This window comes from Panthera onca, chromosome D2 (genome assembly GCF_046562875.1).
Source record: "Panthera onca isolate mPanOnc1 chromosome D2, mPanOnc1 haplotype 2, whole genome shotgun sequence".
Lineage (NCBI taxonomy): Eukaryota > Metazoa > Chordata > Mammalia > Carnivora > Felidae > Panthera > Panthera onca.
Window position 1 is genome coordinate 58246292 of NC_138349.1, and position 9709 is coordinate 58256000.

A 9709-nucleotide genomic window follows, 5' to 3' on the forward strand; every position below is an offset into this window, starting at 1 on the left:
CAGCACATAAAAAATACTCAATAAGTATTATCTATTATTATTCTTAGAAATCTGTAAAGCAGTTAGGATTCTGTTTAAGTGGTGGTCTCTTAATTTCCACTCAGGTCATGATCTCAGGGTTAGTGAGTTCAAGGTCAGCATCAAGCTCCACACAAAGAGTGAAGAGCCTGCTTGGGATTCTCTCTTTCCCTCTTCTCTCTACCCTTCTCCCACGCATGCATGCTCGCATGCTCTCTCAAAATAAACAACAACAAAAAGAAATGTTTTCATTTGAGAAGCAATGCAGTATATCTAGAAGCTTCAAAGTACTGAGTTACAAAATTTTATCCTTCTAAACTAGATTAAGAAAACTTCAAAAAAGTAAACAAACACTGTACTTTCATTACTTATTATTATTATTTTAAAAGTTTATTTATTTTGAGAGAGAGAGAGAGAAAGAGAGAGAGTGCATGAGTGGGGTAGGGGTAGAGAGAGAGGGGGGGAGAGAGAGAATCCCAAGCAGGCTGTGAGCTGTCAGCAGAAGCCTGATGTGTGGCTCGATCTCAAGAACCAGGAGATCATGACCTGAGCCAAGATCAAGAGTAGGACGCTTAACTGACTGAGTCACCCAGGCACCCCTAAACAAACACAGTTTTTACTTATTTATTTTTAAATGTTTATTTTTGAGAGAGAAATAGAGAGAGAGAGAGAGAGAGAGAGAGAGAGAGAGAGAGTGAGCTGGGAGGGGGGGCAGGGAGAGAGGGAAACAGAGGATCTGAAGTGGGCTCTGCACTGAGATTGGAGAGCCCAATGTGGGGCTTGAACTCAGGAACTGTGAGATCATGACCTGGGCTGAAGTTAGACACTTAATGGACTAAGCCACCCAGGCACCCCACGACCCCTGTATTTTTAAAGCTTGCACATGTATTTCATGATCGCTATGGAAAAATTAAGCAGTCTTTTCAATATATATTTTCTCATCCAATTGAACATGTAGCTGATGGTTAGGACCAATGAGGCTGAAGTTCAATGAGGTTAAAAATGTGCTCCTTTTGGCACACCTATGATAGTATTAATTCTGTTAAATTTGTGAAAACTATGCTCTAGTATCAGAACTTTAATTTGTTCTCTATTCAAATTTTCTAAAATAAGAAAGGCAATCTATAATAAAATTTCCATGTAATTGCATGAACCAACTGCAGTGTACTGACAATAACAGTGATGCTCCTGAAACAGAAATGTTGGCTGGCATGTTATGGAACCAGGTTGGAATGCTGGCGGAAAGACCAAGTGGCACTCGGAGATCTTGGAAGGCAGGAGGTTTATTTTATTTTATTTTATTCTCCAGAGGTCTGAGACCCAAGCACAAGCAGGGGGACAATTCACCATCTGTTACTTCCGCATTCCACATTAGGAGTAATTTGGCACACACGGCAAGCAGGGCAGGAAGAAGAACCCGGAAGAGGGGTCTCTAAGAGAGAAACTAGAGCTTATGTCAGTCCCATAGGCCATGTTATGGTGCATAACTTTACTTATTTTCCCAACATTTCCCCCTTTGATGCCTCTTTTAAAAATATTTTTTTAGTACGCATCACCCTTTAGCTCTAGGGGTTGGTACCCTTGGAGGGCTAAGATGTGTGTTGCAGTTTGGCAAGCAATGGTGTTTTCAGTGAAGCATACCAGGGTTTTAAGATACAGAGGCCGATGGTCACAAGTAAAATTATGGAAAGGAGGGGTCCTGCCAGGGCAGGAAGCCAGGATTTCCAGTTTGTGGGGCAGCCTCTAATAGTCCAATAGTAAGGAGCAAGAGTTGGCAGAGTTGCATCCAAGCACCTGGACTTAGTCCACACGCTGATTCCTCAAGCTTCTGCTGTGCACAGGCCAGCCAGCTTCCGGGGTGTGGCTGGAGCAGGGCTGAAGATCTCAGGGGCTGGCATCTTTTTGAGGGTCAGTTTAAGCGGGTCGACCAGGTCTGAGTTACTTTCCCAGGTTGAGGGCTCTTTAGAGTTGGCCTTCTTAATTCTGGAGTGATGGACCCATAGGGTCTTATTATTATCCCCACAGAATAACCACCACAGAAGATTGTCTATACATGAAATACTGTGACAATTTTTCTGAAGTTTACCTCAAGGTGTCTAGTTTAGGCAAACAAACATTAAAAGACAATCAGAACTGGAATTTAACACTCATAACAGTGTGTTGTTAAAACATAGTTTTTCTCTCTAAAAACTCCCATTTCCAGAGATAGCCAAATCGAGACCAATGCATTTGTAGAACAAATCCAGTTTTAACAAACCTGGCCTAATTATTTACATAAGCTCAGCAAAAATAGTGACAAAGTTTGCTTTGTTGGAACCTTTTGTAAGGAATCTCCAGATTGAACTTTTAGTAGCCTCTCCAGGCCAGAAGCCAAGCCAAATACTTGCCATCAGACAGGCCTGCAACACCTGTAGATTTGGGCAAATTCCTCTTCATGAGGTCCCCAAGATATCCTGAGGTTCCTGCACCTGCCAGGAAGTGACCTTCTTTACTCACCTAGTGAGACTGCTGGGAACTCTGCAAGCAAGGTATCAGGCCAACATTTCTAAGGGGCTTTATGGCTCTGTATTTCATAAAGCCACCTTTAGTTCCTTAAAGCTGTCTGGTCATATCTGAGTCTATGCATATAATTCTCAAATATGACATTCCAGTCAGCGCCTTGGTAAAATAACCAGTATTTCCAATGGTGATCTGTAACAAGATGAACAGATTCTTATTGAACTTATGCAAACTGTAATTGCTATGAAAGAAAGAATACTGAGAGTTTTTGAATTTCCGAGAGTTTAGGTAGAGAGAAAAGATAAACGCTTCAGTTTACAAATGAATTTCTGTGTATTCTTAATCTGGAAGAGCAAACATTAGAGAACCAGCAATATTTCCAACAAGAGTCTCAAAACTATAATCTTCCTCAGTTCATTTAGTCCTATGTATCTAATTCTTGTTCAGTTTGAACGCAGCTTTTCAGTTCTAGAAATTCTTTCATCAAAGACCTCATAAAAATGAAATCTAAAGCTTTGGTTTTCCCAGCAGAGAAAAAAAAACCCTTTGTTTACACTGTCTTATCAAGAGCAGATCAACAGTCCAAGAAAACTTTGTCTTTTGAACACAGAGAAAGGCAGGATTTCAACCTTATACCAGTGTACTTTTCAAATTCCATTTATCTCAACCTTAGTCCATCCTGAGCACACACAAAATTCCGTTCCAAAGATTTCCCTTCACAAACCTTCTACAACTTTCCTTTGCCTTCAAACTTCGTACCAAAACCATTTCTCTCCAAACAACCAGTCTCATTTAGGACAAAATTATTTTCTTTTACTCTCAATAAAAAATGTATTTCCATTCCTTATATCTTTCTTACATACCTCCTACTTTCCTACATACAAGGTTGCTTTCCTTGTTTACACCAGAATTTTTTTAGATGGTAAGTTCATGAACCAATTAAGCACAAAGCGTGTTTTCCATCAGGTCCAAACAGCCTTCGTTTCTCTGCAATAAGAAGTTAAAAACACAAACCTATGTTGAGTAATCAAAGCTTTAGCACTCCATCCTATTTGGAAAGTTTCAGGTTACCAAAGACCTTAAAAGCTATCTTAACAATTACCCATGAAAACTTTGAGACAGACAAAATTAACTATCATTTTAAGTCATCTTTTTGCTAACAAATTGCAACAGAGATAACATGAGCTTATTTGACCTTTGCTGATAACTTTAAACACAGGTCCAACGAACTTAAATTAGTTCAAAAAATTTTTTTTGCATTTTTAAAAATTATGTTTTTTTTAAATTTTTTATTTTTAAAAATTTACATTCAAATTAGTTAGCATATAGTGCAACAATGATTTCAGGAGTAGATTCCTTAGTGCCCTTTACCCATTTAGCCCATTCCCCCTCCCACAACCCCTCCAGTAACCCTCAGTTTGTTCTCCATATTTATCAGTCTCTTCTGTTTTGTCCCCCTCCCTGTTTTTATATTGTTTTTGTTTCCCTTCCCTTATGTTCATCTGTTTTGTATCTTAAAGTCCTCATATGAGTGAAGTCATATGATTTTTGTCTTTCTCTAATTTCACTTAGCATAATACCCTCCAGTTCCATCCATGTAGTTGCAAATGGCAAGATTTCATTCTTTTTGATTGTCGAGTAATACTCCATTATATATATATATATATATATACCACATCTTTATCCATTCATCCATCAATGGACATTTGGGCTCTTTCCATACTCTGGATATTGTTGATAGTGCTGCTATAAACATGGGGGTGCATGTGTCCCTTCGAAACAGCACACCTGTATCCCATGGATAAATGGTGAGTAGTGCAATTGCTGTGTCATAGGGTAGTTCTATTTTTAGTTTTTTGAGGAACCTCCATACTGTTTTCCAGAGTGGCGGCACCAGCTTGCATTCCCACCAACAATGCAAAAGAGATCCTCTTTCTCCACATCCTCACCAACATCTGTTGTTGCCTGAGTTGTTAATGTTAGCCATTCTGACAGGTGTGAGGTGGTATCTCATTGTGGTTTTGATTTGTATTTCCCTGAGGATGAATGATGTTGAGCATTTTTTCATGTGTTGGTTGGCCATCTGGATGTCTTCTTTGGAGAAGTGTCTATTCATGTCTTTTGCCCATTTCTTCACTGGATTATTTGTTTTTTGGGGGTTGAGTTTGAGAAGTTCTTCATAGATTTTGGGTACTTACCCTTTATCTGATATGTCATTTGCAAATATCTTCTGGTTGCCTTTTAGTTTTGCTGATTGTTTATCCTTCACTCTGCAGAAGATTTTTATTTTTATGAGGTCCTAAGAGTTCATTTTTGCTTTTGTTTCCCTTGCCTCCAGAGACATGTTGAGTAAGAAGTTGCTGCGGCCAAGATGAAAGAGGTTTTTGCCTGCTTTCTCCTTGAGGATTTTGATGGCTTCCTGTCTTACATTAAGGTCTTTCATCCATTTTGAGTTTATTTTTGTGTATGGTGTAAGAAAGTGGTCCAGGTTCATTCTTCTGCATGCTGCTGTCCAGTTTTCCCAGCACCACTTGAAAAGACTGTCTTTATTCCATTGGATATTCTTTCCTGCTTTGTCAAAGATTAGTTGGCCAAATTTTTTTTTACATGTATTTATTTTTGATAGACAGAGAAAGACAGAGCACAAGTGGGGAAGGGGCAGAGAGAGGAGACACAGAATCCGAAGCAGGCTCCAGGCTCCAAGCCGTCAGCACAGAGCCCGACGCGGGGCTCAAACTCACAGACCACGAGATCATGCCCTGAGCTGAAGTCGGATGCTTAACTGACTGAGCCACCCAGGTGCCCCAAACTTAAATTAGTTTAAACACCGAATATGTTTTGCCTGCGTCCACTTAAAAGCCAATCAATTTTTCCCCATCGTCAATTTTCACCTGGGACACCAGTGGAGGCATCTGAAGTGGGTGGTCCAAGGGGGTGCACTTTGCTCCTTGACCTCGAGGGTGGGAGGAGGAACCATTGGTGCCTGAGGCACTGAGGATGGTATAGGACCACACCCAAGTTGGTGCAGAAACCTGAGGGGGAGGGGAAGGCGAAGCAGCAACTGCTTGGGAATATTCCTTAAAGTCCTTGTCCCGAGGAAGACTAACCACAGTTGGCTCCAATTATAGCTGTTAACCCGGAAAATGAATGAGGGAGAAGCCCTCACATCTATTAGGCAGAGGAACATAGAGAGTAAGTGTCACCTTCGGTCTGATTCTATCTCAGCCCAGACCAATAAGGTCCCCTTCTTGAGGTTCCTCCTGATATCGGCTGGGCTTTGGGGGCCCCTTCCGATTCAGGCACTCATTCTTCCAGTATCCCTTTTCCTTGCGGTAAGTCTTTTGCTAAGGGGGCTCTGGGCTTCCCCCCTTTTGGCGGCTGGACCTTCCCTGGCCTGATGCCGCCATGGACTGTACGCCGTTCACCACTGAATCGCAGACGGGCCCACACAAACCCTGTGGGCTTTTGGGAACCTTAACGGTGCCCACCTGTGGAGCCACAGAATCGAACTTGGCAGGCGAGCCAGACCGAGTCGCATGTTCACACTCACATACACACCAGAGGTTATTACATTCCCTCCCACAGAATTCCTACCTATGATGTCTTTGGGGAGTGATCAGGTCCCCCTTGCACCTCTAAGGGTGGGCTGGACTGAATTGGGGCCCTGTACCAGAATTCCTACCTGTGAGACCACTGAAGTCTCCGGGGAGTGATCAGGTCCCCCTTCCACTCTTGTGAGTGGGCCTGACTAGACTGGGGCCTGGCCTTACCAGTTCCGACGTCAGGTCCAGGTCCTCACCTGCCAAGTCTCCTGGTGTCCGGCGGGAATGGCGGAGCGGGGCCAGCCTGAGGCGACCGAGCGAGAGACTGCCGAAATTCAGGCAGGACTTGCCTTCTCTGTTGTGATTCCTCATTCCGTCACTGCCTTGTCATTTTCCCAAACCGGTGGTAACAATGGGCCAGCCCGGTTGGGTTTCCTGGTCAGGGAACCAAATATGTTACGGAACCAGGTTGGAACGCTGGAGGAAAAACCAAGCAGTACTTGGAGATCTTGGAAGGCAGGAGGTTTATTTTACACCGGTGGGCTCAAAGGAGATCATTCTCTAGAAGTCTGAGCCTCAAGCACAAGCATGGGGGGGGGGGGGGATTTATAGTCTGTTACTTCTGCATTCTGCATTAGTAATTTGGTGCACACAGCAAGCAGGGCAAGAAGAAGAACCTGGAAAAGGAGTCTCTAAGCTAGAAACTAGAGCTTATGTCAGTCCCATCTTATGGTGCATAACTTTACTTATTTTCCTAACAGGCAAACTTTACTTGTTTTCCTAACAGGTTCTGTGTTGAGAACCCCTAAGTATTTGTCAGCAATGTATGAAATTCCAGTTTTGATGTATGCTTAGCATACTATTTACTTACATAATTCATTCAATAAATATTTATTGTGTGCCAGGCACTGCTCCAGGAACTGAGATCATAGGAGTGATGAAAAACAAGAAAAGGTTCTCTCTGCTCTGTACAGTCTGGTTAGAATAATCCAGAACACAAATAAAAACCCAAGATACATTTTGTTTGTCACATTGTCAATGGTGGAATGCTCTCATTTGCTGTCTAAATTGGTACTCTCTTTCTGAAGGTAAATTTAACTGTATGTGTAAGTTAAGATGTCTTATATACTTTGACCCAGGGATTTCGCTTTTAGGAATCTCTTGTAATTAAAGAATCAGAAACGCAGATGATGCTCAACAAGTTTGATCACTACATTATCTATACAATTGAAAAATTAGAAATCAGTATTCACCAAAGGGGAAATGGTTAAATAATTTATATACCTTATACATATAAGCCTATTTATTGTAAGTCTATTAAAATGATGTTTTTTTTACTGATGCATAGGGGCACTTGTACCCCAATGTTTATAGCAGCACTCTCAACAATAGCCAAATTATGGAAAGAGCCTAAATGTCCATCAACTGATGAATGGATAAAGAAATTGTGGTTTATATACACAATGGAATACTACGTGGCAATGAGAAAAAAAAGAAATATGGCCTTTTGTAGCAACGTGGATGGAACTGGAGAGTGTGATGCTAAGTGAAATAAGCCATACAGAGAAAGACAGATACCATATGGTTTCACTCTTATGTGGATCCTGAGAAACGTAACAGAAACCCATGGGGGAGGGAAAGGAAAAAAAAAAAAGAGGTTAGAGTGGGAGAGAGCCAAAGCATAAGAGACTGTTAAAAACTGAGAACAAACTGAGGGTTGATGGGGGGTGGGAGGGAGGGCAGGGTGGGTGATGGGTATTGAGGAGGGCACCTTTTGGGATGAGCACTGGGTGTTGTATGGAAACCAATTTGACAGTAAATTTCATATATTAAAAAATAAATTAAAAAAAATAAAAATAAAATGATGTTTTTGAGCATTTTTTGAAGCATTTAGTGCCCTCAAAAATACTCAAGCTATTCTGTTAAGAAAGTAAAAACTCTGATTAAAAACTGTATATCTAAAATATTAATAATGTTATTGCTTATAGGTCAAAAGGTACAGACTTACTGAAGAGACTGAATAGGGTCAAAATGTATAAACTTGCAGTTATGAAATAAATGTCATGGGGATGTAATGTACAGCATGGTGACTATAGTTAGTGCATATTTGACAATTGCTGAGAGCAGATCTTAAAAGTTCTCAACATGAGAAAAAAATTTTATAACTATGAATGGTTAACAGACATTAACTAGACTTACTGTGGTGATCTTTTTGCAATATATACAAATAGCAAATCATTGTGTTGTGCACTTGAAATTACTATCGTGTTATGTGCATTATACCTCAATTTAAAAAATTTGGTATTTGGCAAGAAAGTTAAGCAAAATAGTGGTAGAAAGAAAGAAAGAAAGAAAGAAAGAAAGAAAAAAGAAAGAAAGAAACCCATAGGCTTGGGAGCTGCCCAGGTACTGCAGCCAGCTGTGGGTACTGCAGTCAGGTGTGGGTAGCCAGCAGCGCTTCCCATGTTGTTTATCTTAATTCTCTTGAGAACAAGAAATGAATGTTAGGATATTTTTTTTAATGTTTATTTTTGAGAGAGAGAGAGCAAACAAGTGTAGGTGCATGAGTGGGGGAGGGGCACAGAGAGACGGGGACAGAGGATCTGAAGTGGGTTCTGTGCTGACAGCAGTGAGCCAGATGAGGGGCTCCAACTCACGAACTGTGAGATCATGACCTGAACTGAAGTTGGATGCTTAACGAACTGAGCTACCCAGGTGCCCCTCTTTTTATTTTAAATGTTTATTTATTGAGAGAGAGAGTGAGAGGGCAAGAGGGCACAAGTAGGGAGGGGAGAGAGAAAGAGGGGGAGAGAGAGAGAGAGAGAGAGAGAGAGAGAGAGAGAGAGAGAGAGAGAGAGAGAGAATCACAAGCAGGCTCCACACTCAGCACAGAACCCAATGTAGGGCTTGATACCAAGTGTGCACTTGGATCACGACCCAAGCCAATATCAAGAGTCTGATGCTTAACTGATTAAGCCACCCAGGTGCCGATTTTTTTTTTTTAATTTAAACAAAGCATCCCCTAATTTGTGGAATTTTTTAAAAATTCTGTAACTTTGGGAGAGAGGGATCCATCCATTGCTCTGACAAGGACCATGCTTTGTAGTAAAGCAAAAGAAACACCCAGAATGTTAACAGAATTTATCTCTAGGGAGTAGAAGTACAGATTTTTTACCCCTGCTTTTCTGTATTTTATAGATTTTCAGTAAAGAGAAAGTATTATTCTTATAATGAAAAGCTTTATTTTAATAAATATGTCACATGAGCTCAAAAAAGTCTCCATGTGAAAAAAAAGTCTCCATGTACAGGTTTACAAAATAACACAAAATTAATTAAAGCTTGAGACTCCTTTACTATGTTAAATCCAAAAAAACCCAAAAACTAAAAAACCAAAAACAACAACGTTATTGTTGATTTGCATGATTATGGGTCACTCTTTAACTTTCCAAGTTTTTTATAATGAGGATACTTTTTACAATTGGAAAAAAAGCACTATTTTAAAAGGCTTGTGATTCATTGGCAGACTATAAGCAACATATATGCCCCTTGGACATGTCATGTACTTCATTAAAAATATAACCTAAGCTAGTTTGGCTACTCTAACAAAGAATATGATTATGTTCTTAAGTATACGTACAGTATAAACATCA